Below are 19,863 nucleotides of genomic sequence, written 5' to 3' on the forward strand. Positions count from 1 at the left end.
GGTGTGTCTCCACTCTGAAAGTCTACTTAGGCCACATTAGCCGACTCCAGGTGTTGTTTCTAAAGGCACGCTGGGCTTCGTTAAGGCCGCCAAGGCTTAAAGTGTTACGAGCCCAGTCGATGGTGGTGAGACCAGGGTTATTATAGTTTTGACATTGTCATTAGTTTTTATTTTTATTTAGTTTTTCAGTTTGCTTTTTTAATTTAAGTTTAGTTTAAGTTAGTTTAACAAGTGATTAAGTAGTTTTAGATTAGTTTTTATTTAGTTTTAGTCTCAGTTTTTCAGTTATTAGGAGGAAAGCCTTGATTAAGATAATAATAATAATAATAATAATAATAATAATAATAATAATAATAATAATAATAATAATAATAATAAACTTTATTCATATAGCCCCCTTTAAAAAACAAAGTTTCACAAAGTGCTTTGACAGACAGGCAAGAAGCAGTAAAATACAAAGGAAGACACACAACACAGAGAGAGGTAACAAGATATAAAACACATAAGACAAAGTAAACATAAGATTAAATAAAAGACAGAAAAAAGGATGAAATAATACTGACATTGAGTTAAGGTTTGCTGTGTTTCTAACTGTGAGTTTACGTTAGCTGTCTCCTTCTCCCATCACTCTTCATCACCACACTTTTACTTTTATCTACTATGGGTTTGTACTCTAAATATTCCCATATTGGGCTGTGATGTTTTCTGCCTGGAACAACTTCTTCTTCTTCTTTTTAGAAAATCAGAAACTGCACGTTAAGTACTTTCTTCTTGTGCGTCATGCAGCATCTGCTATGTTGACACATACTGGTACTAATCGTTATTTCAAGAAGTCAAACTGAACAGAATACAGTAAAAATGTCAACTTAATTATCTTTTCTCTGCTAATTTTAGTCTTAGGCTTAGTTTTAGTTACTATAAGAACCCTGGGTGCAAACTACTGCTGTTTGCTTCCCTTTCTGCTATAGTTACATTGACTATTTCCCTCTTTTTTTAAATACTTAAAATATCAAAGCACATTTTACATGTAATAATAAACTAAGCTTTTAAACCTCTCTCTGTGATGTGGTCTATTTGCATTAGGATTTTAGTGCATGTTTATTGGTCTCTGCCTTGCTCCGACATATAAAAAAATGCCCACTAATAGTTTTAAGCCTGTTTTTTCACTAGTGAAAATTACGGTTAAAATGCACTTTGTTAACAAAGCTAGCCGTTAGCGTTAGGGTGACAAACATAGTGACAGTCAAAATGCTAAACTCCAGGTGCCAAAACTAGAGCCCACAAACCCAATGGGTGACATCATGGTGGCAAAGTCCTTTATTTTAATACAGTCAGTGAGTTATACAGTCACATATTACTACACCAAAGATACCACAGTTACACACACTACACTCGGAGTTCGGAGCAAATACTGCCTGGCACAGGGTGGTATCATAGCAACTGTGTCTAAAAACTTTCTAAAACGAGCTAATCTCTCCCAACAGTATGAAGGCAGGTGTTTAAAGCATTAGCCAAACTGGAGGAGTCTAACATCCTCGGGGATTGGGGATGGGGGGGCGGTGGATGAGAGGGCAGTTGAAACCAAAGTATCCATAGATATCCCATCCCGGGAGGCCTGACCTGGGCTGAGTGATGGCTTCCCGTGCCCCTCTCAGATCGTTGGCCTTGGCCAGGGCAGAGGGGTGGATGGATTGCGACCGTGGTGTTGGTGTTCATGGCCTGCAGGTGTGAAAAGGCAAGTCTCCGCAGAGGGATTGAGGGGCTTTGGGGACTCTCCTTGTTGCTGGTATCGTTTTACCGATGGGACGCGCTTCTGTCAAACATGTTTACATTCAGTAAAGACTCTGTGACTTGTGACTGCTCTGAGCAGCACTTAGCAGTCCGTTTAAAGGGGGGAGAAACACATATACTCCAGCTGTGTGCAGTGAAGATCTGTTTATTCTTTGCAAAATAATATATTAAAGAAAAAAAAGATTGAGACACTACATGCAAAAGTTATGCAGAGCACAATGACTCAGCCATTAAATTGACTCTACTTGCTTTTCTGAAATTTGTTTATGCTGATTTACTTTTTTTTGCCCCAGTCTGTGTTAAAATTAGCATGTCATTGACATCCAGGAACATTTCTGCCCATACTATACACGGGTTCTGGGAAAAGATTAACCAGCTAGGGGGGCCTCAGGCAAGCTATTACCAGCTGAATCCCTATTTACCTCCTGTCCCTTCTGCTTTCTGTACACTGTGTGCTGTTTTCTCCATGCTGGAATAACACCTGAACTCAGGTTTTGCTGTGTAGGGATTTAATTAAACACATTCATTTAGGTATATAAAGCACTTAGCACACAGGTGAAATGATGAAGGCTGTAGAAGTACATTTTTCCTCTGGGTCCCTGTTTAACACAGCACCTAAATGTTAGGTAATGAAGGAGGACCTGCTGCAAAGCCTTTATTAGGTCAGTTGGTATTGTGCCTAAGTGGTTCATATCCCCAAACATGCATTAAAGGATTGGCTAAAACAATAATAAGATCCCAATATGAGCAATGAAACTGAGGTTTTGCTTGCCATAAGCATTCCTCCTGTTCATACTCACAATTAAGATAACCCTAAGCCTTCGTAATGTACTTTCAGTGTAAGTGATTGGGACAAGATCCATATCCTTCCTCCCATTTAAAAATGTTAAAAGGCTTTTTACACTACAGCAACGCTTCAGCTGTCCAAAATAGTCAAATTAAGTGGCTATCTTTCAAAGTTACTGTCTATTAAATGTCAAATTCCATCTTTTTAGCACTGCAGCTCAATATAGAAACACTCTCCGAGGCATTTTGTAACTAAAAACTCTAATAGTGGAAAGTATCTACTTGATTTGAGTAATTTGGACTGTTGCAGGAGGAATGATTACACCAAGAAAAACACGTGTCAGTGTTCATTTGGGCACCTGGCTATTGTTTTAGGGTAGACTTTTGAGAAGGTAAATGTCAGATTGTTGGTTTCAGATATTCGCCCTATGCCGATATCGGAGAGTTGTGGGTGGCCAAGGTTTCCGAAGCTATCGGACCATCCGAACAACACGTCTGGGAAAGAAAACCAGCCCCTTAATCCCGCCTTAACATTTATTATACAGCAAAGGTATTAAGAAAGCCAGTCCCTTCAATAAGATGCTTTATCTCTTTGTACAGATTGAAATGATAGTGTCAGCATCTATTTCTCATTGTAATTCCGTCTGTGGTTTCATAGTAATTAGCATGGGGACGGGGGTCCATTTTGGGCTGTCACGCTGATGATGACAGCCCCTGTTGCCCCCTTCAGCTGTGCTGCGTCTCACGCTAACCCTGTCGGCTTCAGGGTCCGTCGTCCATCTGTTAATGGGGCCTTCCTCCCTCACGGTCAACCACCTGGATATCCGTCAGCGCCAGGGTCCGAGGCTTTGAGAGGTGCGGGGTCTCCAAGAAGTTAGTTCCCCGAGGGGTCTGAGGCTTTCGGACCTTTGTCGTCATCTCCTTCCTTCTAGTTATCTCACTCATCGCTTGTTTCCACAGCACCAAACCGAGTTTCATCATCATGGTAATGATGAGAGGAGACTACAGACATCGACAAATGGGAGCAGGCGTCGAAGAATGTCTGACAGACTGAATTCTTCTTACAAGGCTCGTATGTAGGAGTGAAGGACTGCTGTTAAGAGAGATGGACTGGTACGTGCTGTTCAAGGGCCAGAGAAGTAAGAAGTGTCACACAAGACCTTACAAGTGAAATATGCATTGAGAAAGCCAATGAAAATATAGAAGGTGACAAAGTACAGGAGTTAAATGCAATAAAGTATTTTACACTGAGAAAATGTTTGAGTTCAAAATGAAAAAGGAAATGTTCTCAACACGCAGGTGAAGGTTTTTTTTATTGTAAATGTTCAGGAAACATTATGTAGTTTTATATAGTCGTATATATAGAGGAGATATGCAACAGAAAGTAGTAAAAAAAACATTCACAACATGATAACTTAAGGCTTATAACTCTAAAACTTGTAGATTGCTTAAAACTAATTTAAAACCCCATTTCTAGATTTAATGAAAGATAGTTATGGTTCTCCTGATACTGTAAGAGTTGTGCTCTGAGAGTTGTTTACACCTATACCATTAACATGCGTCTCGGATGATCCTGAGCAGACCACTTGTGTCCAGATTTTGTTGCTACCTACATCACTTCTGCTAAAAGGTCAAAGGTCCCCGCTCACTGTTATTACGTCAGTCAGACAAGCGCCAGATTTGTTTTTAGTGCAGGCTTAAGAGATAAGATCTAAGATAAATGTCTCAAGAACTAATATACATGTATGGGCAACCAAAGCAACCAAAGCAACTGCAACGTCCTGCATTCATGACATATTTCCCTGTTAGGTCTGTGTGTGACGCATTAGTGTTTACACTGCAAAAGATATGTGGTCAGATGCATCGCAGACCACCTCGGCAAGTGGTGTGAGTGATTGGATCTCTATTACCATTGTAGGTATTAAGTGCCGTCCAGTTGTGTTCAGATCACCCAAGACGCATGTTACCATTAAAACAGGTTTAAACAGGGTCTAAGATGCTAAATAATCTGGTATGTGTGTGTAGTGTTATTGTTTTAATGTATTGCACTGTATGAATATAGGTATGTATGTATGAAATCTGTTGGTTCACTTCTGATATGCACTTTACATCATCACACACTTTATAGTTGTCTTACGATTGTGTTATGTATTCTTGTCTTGTTTTGTGTGTGTGTGTGTGTGTGTGTGTGTGTGTGTGTGTGTGTGTGTGTGTGTGTGTGTGTATGTGTGTGTGACCTGCCAGGGGACAACAGATGCAAATTAGCAGTCGTGCTATCTCTGGTGTATTTACATGTGCATTTATTGATGCCCGTGTCCATTAATGTGCAATGTCCCTTTTAAATAAATAAATAAAAATATAGGTTATTTCTGCATTGGATATACTGTTAAAGGATAAGGCTGGTGTTACATAGTTTTACCTCGTCACCCAGAGCAACAGTGTCATTCATCTATGTGTTTTCTGCTATGAATGCAAAAGCAGTATTTATTAGTAGGATCAATTAAATATTGGTCTTTTGGGAAGGGAGGTTTTTCTTGACAGTAAGAAAATATCACCGACATTATCCTTTAACATTTTTAAAAAAACACACCCAAACAAAGGCTGCATCTATTAAAGTGCATCAACTGGTACAAATACTAAAATCTACCTGTTTCATCAGATATATTTAAGAGTTAAAAAGAGCTTTAAAAAAAACCCAAAGAATATTATAGCTGTCAATATTGTAGTATCATGTAAATTCCATGATGAAATGAGTGAAGCATCATTATAAGAAGTGAGTGAAATGCTGTAGTATTTGTAGTCGTCTTGCATCACATCTGTATTTCCTGCAGGAGGAGAAGAAACTGTTGCAGAAACAAAGCATAAAGTAAGTCTATTACATCTGTAATTCAAACAACCTGAAAACAAGAGATTACTGGCTTTGTTTGTTATATGTTTATAATGTTAAACATGCGGAGAGAGTTGGAAAAAGATGGTTCCCTTAAGGGAGGAACACGAGCTTATACATGCTCCTCGCGGATGCAGATACGGACCGATAGGAAGGTGTAATTTACAGAGAGGGAAGATTGCAGCCGCCGGAGCATCTGTTGATAATGTGCCCCAGTAAAACAACACACATTTATCTGGCAAACACTCAGTGAAATTACCTGCCGTGCTGTGGCCCGAAGGTGACCAGTCAAATCGTTCCTTTGTTGTGTCCCGCGCTCTCTTTTCATATCAGTTATTGAAATCTGTGTAGGGGCCTCCAGACAATCACAGAGGATCAACTATAAGGCTGCATCTCTAATACAAACACAGCCGCAGTTCATCCAAGCTTTCAGAGGATCACAGTAACACATTTTAAATAGGTTTGAAAGCAAAGTCATTCACATTTACATGCCTGTGTCTTTCTTATAAGACTTATGACGCTTTTCCACTATACAGTTCTAGCACGAATCGGCTCGACTCGACTTGGTACGGTTCCAGGTACGACCTTTTCCATTACAAAAAAGTACCTACTCAACGTGGGCGGGGTCGTCATAGCACGGCTCCGCGAAACTGCCGTGACTTCGTTTTATACACGACACAAAACACATAAACAATGGAGGACATGGAGGCGATGCTGTACTTGCTGCTGTATGAGGCTTTCTGTCTCACACAAAGAAAGAAAATTGAGCTGTATGGCTGTAACGCTGTTGTTGGTATTTAAAAATGCCGGGTTTGATTCTTGTGTGGGACGGCTCATGACTCTTCCAGCGACAACTCTTCTGACCAATCAGTGGCCGGCAGCCTGTTGACGTCACATTTAGTATCGGCTCGACTCGCTTGGAACCTCAGCAGGGCAGATACTAAAAAAGTACCAGGTACCAGGCACTATCCCTGATGGAAACGCAAAAAACAGTTGAGTCTTGAGTCGAGTCGTGCTGGAACTGTGTAGTGGAAAAGCGCCATTACAGATCTCTTAAAAATATAAAATTCACTTTCCTGAATTTTAAGATCATTATGGTTTTCTTGACAGTGTAACATTTGTAGCCTGCGCTGGTTTTTTGGAGTGATGCTGTAGCCGGTACTACTCAGTGAAAAGTGAGTAATGAAGTGGATTCAGTGGCTTTGAGGGCAGAGTCGAGTGGAAGAATTAATGTCAGGGTTGAATTAATAGACTACTGCGCTCCTCCAACCTTAATGTATGAAGATGAAGGTCTGCTAATTAATGACAAAAAAAAAAAAGAGAGAAAAGATGATAAAAACCTTGTATTGAGGCTGTGCTCGGGAGATGAAAGTCACAAATGCTGCTCGTAAAAAGAAAGGCAATCATAAGGGAAGGAGTGAAGCTGTTAAATCCCAATTTTCTTTTTTCCGTCTACCTTTTTCAGCTTTTCTTAAAGTGAAACAAAGACCAAAGTTGCCATAACTCCCCTTCCCCCCACCTCCTCCTCTGCTTGCAAGGGTTACAGAGATAGTTTTTAAAATGGCCTTTGATGCTCTAACAGCCACTGTAATTGTCGCTCTGCCCAGGAAGTGTGCTCCAACAGCCGCTCCACTGACTTTAGTTTGCTATCCATCGCCATGGAAACAGCATTGCACTCTAGTCCTCTGGTTTATTTGCAGACTGCCAATCCTAAACATGGAGCCGGCTGAATCGAAGTCTGGTTTCACAGACAAGGACTGACACCTGTTAGCGGTAATGTATGGCAATTGGTCAAAGACATGCATTGATGTGCAGCTCCACAGGAGAGGCATGAACACTAGAAAGGCCTCTTCAAAAAAAGGGCAAGTCCGTCTTTTAATACTTTATGTGCATTTCTTATTTCTGCAGATTGTTTGCATGGTCAGAGAGTCTTAAAGGAGTGAGATCCTTTACTTAAACTTCAGCTTCACAAAAACACAAGCACAGATATGAATGAATGATTAAGAGAGGCTTGTAGACTATAGTGACCACTTTGAGGGAGGATGTGCTCCAGGATTTCCTCCATGACCCTGCACAGAGTAAGCAGATAATAGATGCTGTTAGTGTCCTACTCCTCTCTGGCAACTCACACACTACACTACATTCAGTCTAAATAAATATGCAGTGAGAAATACATCATAGAGGAAGCAAATAGAGCTGCAACACTCCGGTCACCATGAAATTAAGCTTCAATTATAAGTATTTGTTGGTTCAGACTTCTCAAATGTGATGATTTTATTGTTTACTTTGTTGTCTGTGATGCCTGTGAAGATGTCAACTTGAAGTGTGGGAAGTTATAAAAGGGCATTATTCACTGTTTTCTACATATATTTAAAAATCAGCATATTAATCGATAATTAGTTGCAGCCCTAGAAGCAAAGACCACAAACATCACTGCTGACAGAAGACAAAATAAACCATATTTAAATGAGTCTAAAAGATAGCTTTGGTTTTTGAGTAATGGACATGACTCACTCTGTCTCAGTTTTCTCACACAGCTGCAGGGTTACTCAAGTTATTCACCAACCAGCGTTAATATGCTGAGTACATGAACTCCACTTTGTTCTTAAGGAGGATAATCACACTCTGTTTGCTTTAAAATATACTGTATGCAAAGTGAAAAGATAGCTGGTAGTTTGTTACCTTTCCCCGATTAATGTAATAAACCTTATTACATCGTATTAATCAACCCAAATCAAATAGTGGTTATGGATATTTCCCCTACACTTTATTTCAGTCCTTTTTTCAACCCCAGAATCTTTAAACATAATCAATGTCCATTAACTGCAGTTCAAATTACAGAGACTGCAGATAACCATTAAAGTTGGGGATGTACTGTGTGTGTGTGTGTGTGTGGGACTGTGTGTAATGAATAATAGAGGAGGTTTTGATGTCCAGAATCAAAGGGAATTTGAAGAGAGAAAAGAAGTTAAATGTAAGATGTGAGTATGATCTCTCTCCTGGCTGCTCTCCTCCACTCTGCCTCTGTTAGTTTGACCCCCTCCCCTCCGACTCTCTGGTGTCTGTCACTTTATTTCACCTTTTTTTCTTTTGTTTTCTCTCCTGATTTTATGGTAATCAAAAGCTCATACTTTCACATTAACAATGTTGTACACTTATAACCTATAATAAGCGAAGCCTGTGCAAAGGAACAATGGAAAAGAGGAAGAACTGTTAGCACTGAGTTTATTAATGAGACATTTTGTTCTAGAAAGTTTCCATTAAAGACATTTTAACCAATAAATATATCAATATATCAATATATTTGCCCAAAACAGCCATCAGTTGTAGCTTCAAACATAATTTTACACCAAAGCTTTCAGTTAATCTTTGTTTTATCTCTTCTTATTTGTTTTATTTATTTATTTTTTAACCCTATGCTGTTTAATTTAACTGCTATACCTGTTTGCTCTTGTTTTAATGCTTCAAATTTAAAGCACTTTAAGCTGTAAGGTGCTATATAAATAAAGTTATTATTATTAAATGTTTGTGTCGCCAGTAACTCCAGTTCTTTGTATTTTTCTCCCAGTAGGTGGATTTTACATCCTCATTTTTTAATGCACTTTATTAATTTGCACATCAAAAAAAAAGTTGAAATATCCCAAAATAAGTTTTTAAGCTTCAATTTGGTGGAAATGATGTATTGATGAAAACAAAATGCAAAATGTAATGGAAACAGATTTAGGCATGTGACACACTGGGCAACATTATATTTTAATACATGTATGTATGACTGAATGCTAAGTGACACATGACTGGTCATTGTATTAATGACATCATCACATTCCGCCACCTTCTTCTTTTTGTGCATTTGATAGGAGAGAATCAGTGCCACCAACTATTGACTTCAATATGCTCAACTATTCGCCAAACAGAAGTGGATGGAAACACAAATTAAATCATAGTTTCTTTTGTCAATTTTCTGAGATTTTGGTTAAATTCTGTGCTACATTTGGTTGAAAACCTGACTATTATCTGCTTATTCCTCTTGTCCGTACATTCATTAAGTTAGGGTTAGTCATGATTCTGCTCTGGGAGTCGTGAAAAAGCATTTTACAAACTTCAGGAACTTAAAAACTGAAATAAAGTGGATGCCGGTTCCAGTGTTGAAGTGTGCGAAGCGTGTCCATCAAAGAAGTCAAAGATTTAATTAAAAATATCATTTAATATTTAATTGATGTTATTTCACGATTCGACAGCACCTGTGGGCGGTCACAAAAAAAAAGGTGTCTTACATCTTAACAAACAGTACGTCTCGAATATAATGAGCGTCCTTGAAGGAAAAATGTCCAAAATTGCTTGATGAGCAGTGTTCTGTTCTCTGAGTGAAGAAGAGAGTCCTTCAACATGTCTCCTGTATTTATAAATGAATTTCTTTGAAGGGAAAAGGGCGCCTTAATTATTTTTTTCCCTCATGTGCACGATGAGAGTGTGATTTAGATATGAGTAATGTAATTACTGATAAAGCTAGTCATGAAGTGCAGGGCCCCATGTCTGTTAAAGTGCCTCAGCTTTTCCTTTGAACCTCTGCCAGAAGGACCTTTATAGTAAATGAAATACATGTATTTCTCTCATTCTATTTAGTTGGGCATGGGCAGAAAATCACTGTTTAGCTTTCCTCTCCATTCTGTTACCTCTCAAGTCAATGATTAAAATCTGGAATGTTCCAGATTTAATTAACTTACCGTTGTACTTTTTCTTCTTATGCTTCCCGGCAAGGATATTAAAAATGACATTATTCTGAAGTACAAATGGATGCTAACCATCACTAGAAATAAAGTCTAATGAGCTTTGACAATAATGAAATTTCTATGCCACAGATGAAATAACTGAGACTCTTTGCTTCACCAGGCTCCAGAAGTTCAAGAGAGATGGAACGACCGCAGTTTAGCCTCATGTTATTTATCTTGTAAAATAAAAAATAAAACAGAACTATTGTTTAATGTACACAAAAAAATGACAAATACACAAGTGCCAGAAAGAAGCGATTCATTTAGGGAAAAGGAGGGGAAGGAAGGAGACAAACAGCAACATAAAGTGAAACAGTAAGAATGAGTAACAAAGTCATATCCTGTGCACTTACTGCTTATTTACTTCATATACCTGCAACTTTGAGGCATTTGTGTGAGTGTTGTGACCACTGCTGCCAGATAGGACAGACACAGACGAGCCAAATCAAAGCCTAGAATCCTACACAATCATAAAAATAGCCCAATTTTTACATTTATTGAGTATAGTATAATTAGGCAGACTCAACACCACAGGGAAAAATATATGATAAGTCTGGATGTTATATTCACAAGTTGAAATCTCTGTTGGATTAATGCCAGATTGGGTGGAAAACCTGATTGCGTAACATCCTCTTAATGGCTTCTTCTTGATCTATGGTGGTTCGGCTCATACTTCACTTGTACGTCACTTTGAGCTGAAACACTCACCAGATCGATGCTTGTAATGTAAATGTAAGAGTGTAAGTAGGAGCTAAAACAACCGGCTAGCTGCATGCCAGTGAAGAGATTGCTTAAGGAAGTATGAAGTGCCAACTATAAGTGAGAAACATATAGTATATATTCTGTAATAATCTTTTTGAATGCAAAACTCACAGTGTCTCCTAAAATGTATTGTTTTGGTCAAGCTGCGTCTTCCATGGCTGGAGGTTGAAGCCAATGCAGAAGACAGACTGGCTCCAATTGGTTCCCATTCAAAAACTTCTCTCTAGTAAGACTAAGTTATTGTTTTTTCTAACTCTGGTCATTATGATCTCAGCTGCTGAGTTCAAGCCCTCTATTAATTATGCTGGTGTTGTCTGCCATGTGGGCGTTTACTGACAGCTGTGATTGACAGTTGGCTCACCTGCTGCTCTTCCCGGCTCCAGGACTCGCACTCAGGGTAGCTGCATGTTATAACAGAAGCTCTAAAAGTCCTACAATGTTTTAGTAAGTGGGAACATTACTTGATTACAATACCTGCCTTTTTAGCACAATTAAGCTAAGTAGCTAACGTTAGACTGTGTCGTACTTGGTGTTCCCGGTAAGTCAGCATTAGTTTCGGTCTGAAGTGGCGGGGCGTTTTTTCCAAAGCGTGAAAAACAACAGGCCACACTCCTTATTTGGAAGTTCCTGGCTCCAAATGGAAAAGATGGCGCTGACCGTAAGATGCAACTCTGAGCTTCAAATCGGCTCCGGTGCAAACCAAATGGGTGATGTCACAGCTTAAACTGCGGAGGCAATGCAGCTGGACATAATATTAATTGTGTAACATAGTCTATGAATCAGATACATGGGTTGTGCTTGATTACAACAAAATGCATGTTAGTTGTTTTGGTAACAGCCCAAGCCAACAGCACTGACTTGTCAGCTATTGAAGCACTGCCATCAAATACATTTTGACAAGCACTAGTACTCATTTGTTGCAGTAAACATATGAATAGAGTGATTGTTCAACAACAGCCTATTCACCAGGATGGTCAAAGTGGTTTTTAGCTTGAAATGACTCAAAAAGCCACTATTTCAAGGAGTGCACCACATTTAAAGTGTATCCACTGAGTCCAGAGAAAACTTCATTTTAGGTTTCTACGCTCCAGTTAGCACCATGTTGGCATTTTGAAAGAAGCTGCAGCTTAGACGGAGTTATTCCTGGTCACAAGTCTTTATTATGAAACTCCATAACATCCACACATACACACACACACACACACACACACACACACACACACACACACACACAGAAACATATATCATTGTGACTTCCTGAGCGTGGACTGTGATAAGACATGATGACTGGGTCTCAAGACGGGGTCAAGGGGAGGAGAGGTCGGCAACAGGACACAGATGAACCATGCAGAGAGAGAGAGATGGGAGAGGGGGAGGAAGATGGATGAGAGGTTCGGTCTTCTCCGTTAATCATCCCAACAACACGTACGTGTGTTTGTGTGTCTTTGACTGTGCTTAAATAAAAAAAGTGAAGTTTGACTTTTTTGTATATTTTCTCAAACATCTGAGCCCATAGCAGGTGGCATTTAATCAGAGTCTGTTGATAGTTTGAAATACAATTCAACCTGTTATCTAATCCAGTTATTCTGCAAATTAAACTGTCTCAATCATAACCAAAGTGATGTGAATAACTTGTTTCTATACCAGCACAGTCCCAGCTCAACAAAAGTAATAGATCAGTATCGGTTCATACTTTTCCTTTTCCAACAAAGAGGCCATCTGACACTTTTTGATAGAGGAAAAGGTGGAAATTAGTTTAATTCTCTTAAGAATATCACCACATTGTGTAGATTTATTTATATACCTGCTGAGATCCGGCATGTTTTCCATATCTAGACAAGACCGCCAGATATGAGATTGCATATTAATATCAGGTGGAAATGGAGCCTAAAATGATGTATTCCTCATGTCTAAATGCAACAGATTTATATTATATCTATTAGATTATATCTCACTGGATTTATTCTATTTTCTATGTGTCATAATTTATGTTTTTATGTCTCTAAAGCATTTGTAAACCTACAAAGTGCTGTATATGTATATGTATAAATATAAATGTATATTATTATTAAGAAGAGCAGACACTAACAAATATGAATGACTATACCAACAAACCAGAGCCTGGTCATAAATAAGCTTTAGATTATGGGTTTGGTTTGAGGTTTAGACAGGTCAGGTCTTAAAGATGCTACAAATAAAGATCTGGAGAAGGTAAATAACATGTGTGATCCTGTGGATATGTAATAATGACATCTTTAACCCTCTTCATGTGAACAGCAGTATATTTAATCCAGATCAACGGCCCCCAAAGTGGCTTTGGTGAAATGTCAAGTGTAGATAAGAATGGACCCTTGTGTAATCTCAGCATCAGCACCACTGGCGAGGATCCATCCATCCATTTTCAATACCGCTTATCCTTGAGGATGTGTGTCTGTTTAAAGGAAGTATTATTATACCATGTACGCTCTGTTATGTCTTTAAATTAATTTATATGTCGTTGGCATTTTACTGTAGCAACCTGACACTGTGTAGGAGGCTAGATAATCAGGCTGTGTAGAAACATTTGCTAATTCTATCAAATCATTTATAAAAATAGGTCCCCTTAGTTTTAATTAATATAAACCAATACTTTAAAAGGGAAGTGATTGGTTGACAGCAGATTCATTAGATGACGAATAATTAGCAGAATTTGTAGCTAAGTTTACTGTAACCTAGACTACTTTGCTTAAACCAACATTTTTTTTGCTTCCTCCAAGCATGAATCCTTTCTATACAGTGCATCGGTTGTTCCCAAACAGAGACATTTTCCAGAAGGCAATGAAAAAACAAGCTGAATTATAATAGTGTAACTGTGTACGCCATTTGTGCAGTAATTTCCTTGAAATCTGAGTGTGTTATAATATCCACACCCTTGACCTTTACCTGCCATAACTCTTCTGCTGGCTGGACTGCAATTGCACTGTCTACACAAAAATAGCAGCTTTTTCCAACCTGCAAGTAGCAATATAACATATATCTTTTTACTTTTTATCTTTTTTTTACTGTTCATGGTCAGAGTTGACCAATTTTAACATTTGAGAGCTGTAAAAACACCATATGCACATTTCTTCTAGGTGGAATTTTCCTAATGTGACCCTGAATATACAAAAATGGAAATAAAATGCATCATTTGTGCAGCTTGTACACCTTTTTGTAAAATATGCAAATGTCCAAATTTGACCTGTATTCATAATACAATTCAAAAATCAGCATTTAAACATGTTGTTTTCTTCATATTCTATAAAATGTCCACCTGGACCATAAAATAGTGATTGTGAATGTTGCTGTTTTTTTTTCTTCTCTTCTATAAACAAGAGAATTAGTGAATTGGTGCAGAGCATATGAACACTATGTAAGGATTAAAAATGCTAAATCTGCTAACCTTAAAGTGCTACATGCAAGACTTATACAGTTATTAGAGATGCTATACATTAAACATCTAGTACAGTTTCAGGTAGCTGGCACTGCAAATCAATAAAACTTTCGTATTAGAATTAAACCATTGATTGTATACATAATGTGTATCTGTGCAGGTATGTCCAACTTCTACTCCCAACGCTATATCCCCTGTAGAAACCGTGAATAGATGGAATATAAATGGACTCAGAGCATGCAGAGGTGGTTGCACAGTGGTTGCACAGTGTTGTGTTTGTCTCCTTGTGAACCAGTGCATGACTCCACCTGACTACCCTCTATTCTCGGTACAAAGCCAATGCAACTTACCTACCTACCATCACACCCACTCTCACGCACCGGTCCCTCAACTAGCGGCGCCGAGGACTTCTGATCTCGCCTCCACGAGTCCCACAGACCACAGCACCATGTGTGTGGCGGGGGTGAATGTGCGGAGACCCTTGCCTCTACCTGCACCTGTGGCCTTCAGAGATTCCTGGGAGAGGCTATTACATGATCACGGCTGACAGAGCAGAACCCAGCTCTGCCTCTGGGTCTATTCATGATGTGAGGGTGAGTGAGCTTCGGTGTTTTTGCTGTCAGAAGGCCAGTTGTACCACATGTCCTTGAATGAATGGGAGGCATGTACAGTGCAGCCCTATTTTGCTAGAAATTACATTCATACACTATTAAATCGTTTTCCCGAGTACATTACGCTGGCAAAAAGAACAGCTGCCTGGATAATGTTCACAGGCAGCATTTTACAGTAATATGTTAAAATAGATGTTCCTGTATATGGTTCAAATCACTGCTGATGCTTTTCTGTATTAAACCAAGACTGTAATCTTTCCCTTACATTAACCGAGTGCTGCCAGTGCTTAAACATACCATAAAAAGTTTAATAGTGCTGTATTTAATACTATATATTATACTGCAAGACTGGATATATATATTTGATGTAAAGAACGACGCTGTCACTCATAATTTCACTCATATGTTGAGTATTAGGGCTGCAATTATAGCCGTCGTTTTCATTATCGATTGAGCTGTTATTTTCTCAATTACTTGATTTTAGTCTTTTGGTCTTTAAAATGTCAAACATTGCTTCCCAAAAGCTAAAATGCAACATAAAACGTATTATTTTGTGCCGGCCAACAGTTCACAACCCCAATATATTCAGTTTACCCTCACTGAAGACAAAAAACAGAAAAGAAAATATTGAAATTTGATAAGTTGGAACAATAGAAGTTTGGCACTTTTTTCTAAAAATAATGACAAAAAATGATTTATCGACTAATCGTTGCATCTCGATTCAGTATAAACATTTTCTGAATTAAACCAAGACTTTGACTTTCCCTAAGTGCTGCCTGTGCATAAATATAACCATAAAAAGTTCCATCATGCTGTATTTAGTACAAGCAGATATTCTACTGCAAGAATGGATATACAGTATGTTGGATATAAAGAATGAAGTTGTCAATTAACATTTCACTCATATGTTCAGTACTGTGGCTGCAACTGAAGATTATTTTCATTATCAATTGATCTGTTGATTAGTAAATTAGTCTTTTGGTCTTTAAAATGTCATAAAATGTGACAAAATATCGATCATTGTTTCCCAACAGCACAAGATTCAATCTAAAACTTATTCTTTTATCCCGCCTATCAGTCCACTATCCAAAGATATTCAGTTTACTGTCATAGAAGACAAAAGAAAGCAGAACATATTGAAATTTGAGAAGCTCAAACAAGAGGAGTTGGGCACTTCTTTCTAAACATAATGACTAAAATTGATTAATCGACTAATTTTTACAGCTCTATTCAGTATAAACACATTAAAAACTCAACCAAATATGTTAATAAAATAACAGTTTGTCATTATGTCAATATTCATAATTCATCCAACATGACGTTGCCTGCAAAACATATTTGCAGTTGCAGTCATGGTTTCTTGTCGACAGGGTTGTCAAATAAGCCTTAACACTGACAGGCTGTGATGCTTGTAAGTCATCCCCCTTTGGCAGCGCCGCACAACAAAGCAAAGGCGTAAGAGATTCCATAGATGTTAACTCAGTTGGATGTCTATCTCGGTGATCCGCTCTTATAAAAAAAAAGAAAAAAAAAAAAAAAACTCCTTCCCTCCATTTGATGATGTTGTGCCAACTGCTCTGGAACAAAATGTAGGTTTCAAAGAATAAAACATGAAGTCAGATCATGTGTGACATCTACGCGTGCATATTCCAGTAAATACACATTGCTGATGTGATATTTTTGGCCGCGTACATATTTTTTGTACCTTTTAAATTGACTCTTACATACACAATGTAATGTTGAGTTAACTTTTAGCGAGTCAAAGATTCCAAATGATTCTTGCCTCCGCCGCCCTTTTTTTTACAAGTCGAAACGCTGATTTGCAATGATGCTTTTCAATTTCCATAATGAGCACTGGAGTTCCATTCACCAGTTTAAAGGCTTTACAGTACACAGACGTGAAGTGAAGCTGTCGGAGAGGATTCATTGTCTGCTTTATGGAGAAATCACCGTGGCCTGGAAATAATTTATCACAGCGGTGAAACAGCTGTGAAGTGAGAAGTCTGCTGTGGTTGTTATCCTTAAGTGCTTCTCTTCTTTTGTCTGCGTGGCCCGGCTCTCCCCGGATCACACGGCCGCTGCAGATAGAAGTCCAGATATATAAAGGTCAATCTTTTCTCCTAATTGTTGAGAGCTGAATGTGTGTATGTTGAAGGTTGCTTTGAAAGAGCACCTCGAATTTAGGATGAATGTATAGGTGGGGAGAGAGGAAGGAGATGACGTTTGGTGTTGCATGCAAAGTGTCCATATGCATATACTCTGCACTCTCTCCCTCTGTGTGTGTGTGTGTGTGTGTGTGTGTTTGTGTGTGTGTGTGAGTTCATGTGGTTGTTAAGACTCTCCTCTGTGCAAGCCCTGAAGGTTGGCCCAGACTTCACTGTCATTTCTCATCCTAATGGTTCCTGCCACACCTCCTGCCAACACACGGCTGGAGAACAACCAAGAGCCAGGAGGAGAAAAGAAAACTCAACAGACATACAATCTGTCTCTTATTCTCTCTCAGAACAAAAGTCACTCAATGGTTTGGAAACGAAAAGACAATAAAATTACTCCTCTTTCATCTCTAGAGATTAGTTTGCTTTAACTTACAGTTATCGGGTGCTAAATCAAAAAAGGCTTAAAGCCAGATGTGGTTAGTGCAGAATCCCAGTAATGCTTGGAACTGGCATGGATGTGAATGTTAACCATGCTGATCAATAAACCACATTATTAACTGTTTTATTAACTTTATATAGATTCTATAGTTTGTTTTATCCACATAAAGTTAGCATTTCCTCTCACCTATACCGAGTGTTTCAGCCTCTTTTTAGTTCATTGTTTAGGTTTTATAAGCTGGTGTTTGTAATTTCCAGCAGCAGCTTCTTTTAGCAAAAATGCTCCTATGAATTCATTGTATGCTATCTGCCTAGTAGTACACTAGGCAGACAAAGTTATAGACTAGCTGGTGAACATACAGCTGCATTTAGACGGTAAAGAACCAACTATTTTACTCAGGAGGTGGTGGAGACCAAAACAAGAGTTCAAATGAATAGGCCAGAAAAACAAACTCCAAATGAATGCTAGTGTTGTTATTCTTCTCCTTGATGTGTAAATAGGCAGCTAGACAGCTTCAACTCTATAAGGTAATAATATGCAAGTGTTGTGTTTGCAGATTGTCTTATTGCCTGCAAGAGGCCACACACATGTTAATGCAGCTTTAAAAATTGAGTGACACCTGCGGTTCCTGGTTGTAATGGAAAGGAAGTCTTCATAATACAGGTGCAACAGTTCTGTTCAAAATGCCAAGTGAGTCAAATACTGTGAATGTGTTTGTGTGAACTGTTTTATTTGTTTACAACATAACCAAACAAACTGAGTAGCTGAGAGGATTCATACTGCCACAGTGTTTCAATAAAGGAGCTTAAGAAAATATTGCCATGTTGTCTGACATGGAAATACTGAAAATATGATGTAATGTTGTCCACTGCATTGTGTGAAATGTGCACATGCATCACCTCTTGTCCTGCCAGCCATTAATAGCATCAAAAATGAGGTGGTATATATAATGATAACCGTACTAATAATCTCATAAATTTAGTTTCCAGCTCTGAGACTGGTCTGAGACACAGTGGTGCTGTGAAGTTAATGCTAACCTCAGCATGCTGACACACTGACAATGACAGTGCTAATATGCTGATTTCCCAGGTTCCTCATCATCTGATCAGCGCCTCACACTAAAGGAGATAGTTGGTCTGAACAAATAAAAGCCTTAAGCTGACATTAGCACCAGAGGGAAAATGACAGAGGGTTACTAAAGGTATTAAACTTCATCCTCTGGTTAATGTGAATGTATTTACCAAATTACAGCACTAATTTGTGACATATTTGTGAGACACAATATGAGGCACATCACCAAAAGTCAGAAGATCACCAGTCTGGGGACCATGCATGATTGTACAAAATGTAATGGCAATCTTCCTAGTAGTTGTTTAGATATTTCAGTGTGGACCATGTGGTGGACCGACCAACAGACGGATTGATATCGCCGTTCCCAGAGCCTCGCTGCTAATGTGGCCAACAACAATGAGGGCCAAGTCTGTCTGTTTGAAGTTAATTAATTTGTAAAACTTCAGTTCAGATCGTTGATGTTTAACAATGCAGGAACCGATCCAGAATGAGAATAACTGATGGGACTTTATTAATTATCACTGCGTCCTTTTCAGCCTGTACATGCACTATTTACTTTGATTACTTTGACTTTGAATCATGTAATTTATGTCTAGACGTACGAGGTATCAGTCAATGTTTGTCTCTATGCTGTCAGTGTTTGTATAATTATATAAGACCGTAGACAGTAGTGGAAGCTAATGGGGATCCGAATAAAGAATGAAAGAATAAAGAATCCTTTTCAGTCATTCGATCATGTACATTAAGCAGATTAAATTAACTCAGTTGATCTGTAACATCCTCCTCACTCAGGAATTCAGGGCTGCACTCTGCAAATTTGGTGGCACCAACTGTCAGCGAGAGATAACTTCATTTTTGAAAGTTTAAAGGATTTAATTAGCTGCACTCCATGTACTGTGACATAAACTGCACACTTCTTGGACTTAATCTTTTCCTGTTAGTTGCTGCAGAGTATCGGGGGTGAGAAAAAAAGGAAAAAGAAAGAAGAAAGAAGAAGAAAGCTTCCTCAGCATGTAGTGTCATCTGCATCCATCTTTGTCTGGATTGGACGGAGCATTCTTTTACTGCTGTTAAGGAGACTATTTTGTATTTTTGCTCCAAAGCTTCAAGCGTCACTTTTCTGCATGCAGAGATATTTCCCCTTCAACAATGATTCCTGGCTTCTCAAATTAGTTTTGG

Source organism: Scomber scombrus, chromosome 13 (assembly GCF_963691925.1).
Source record: "Scomber scombrus chromosome 13, fScoSco1.1, whole genome shotgun sequence".
In the NCBI taxonomy this organism is placed as follows: Eukaryota; Metazoa; Chordata; class Actinopteri; order Scombriformes; family Scombridae; genus Scomber; species Scomber scombrus.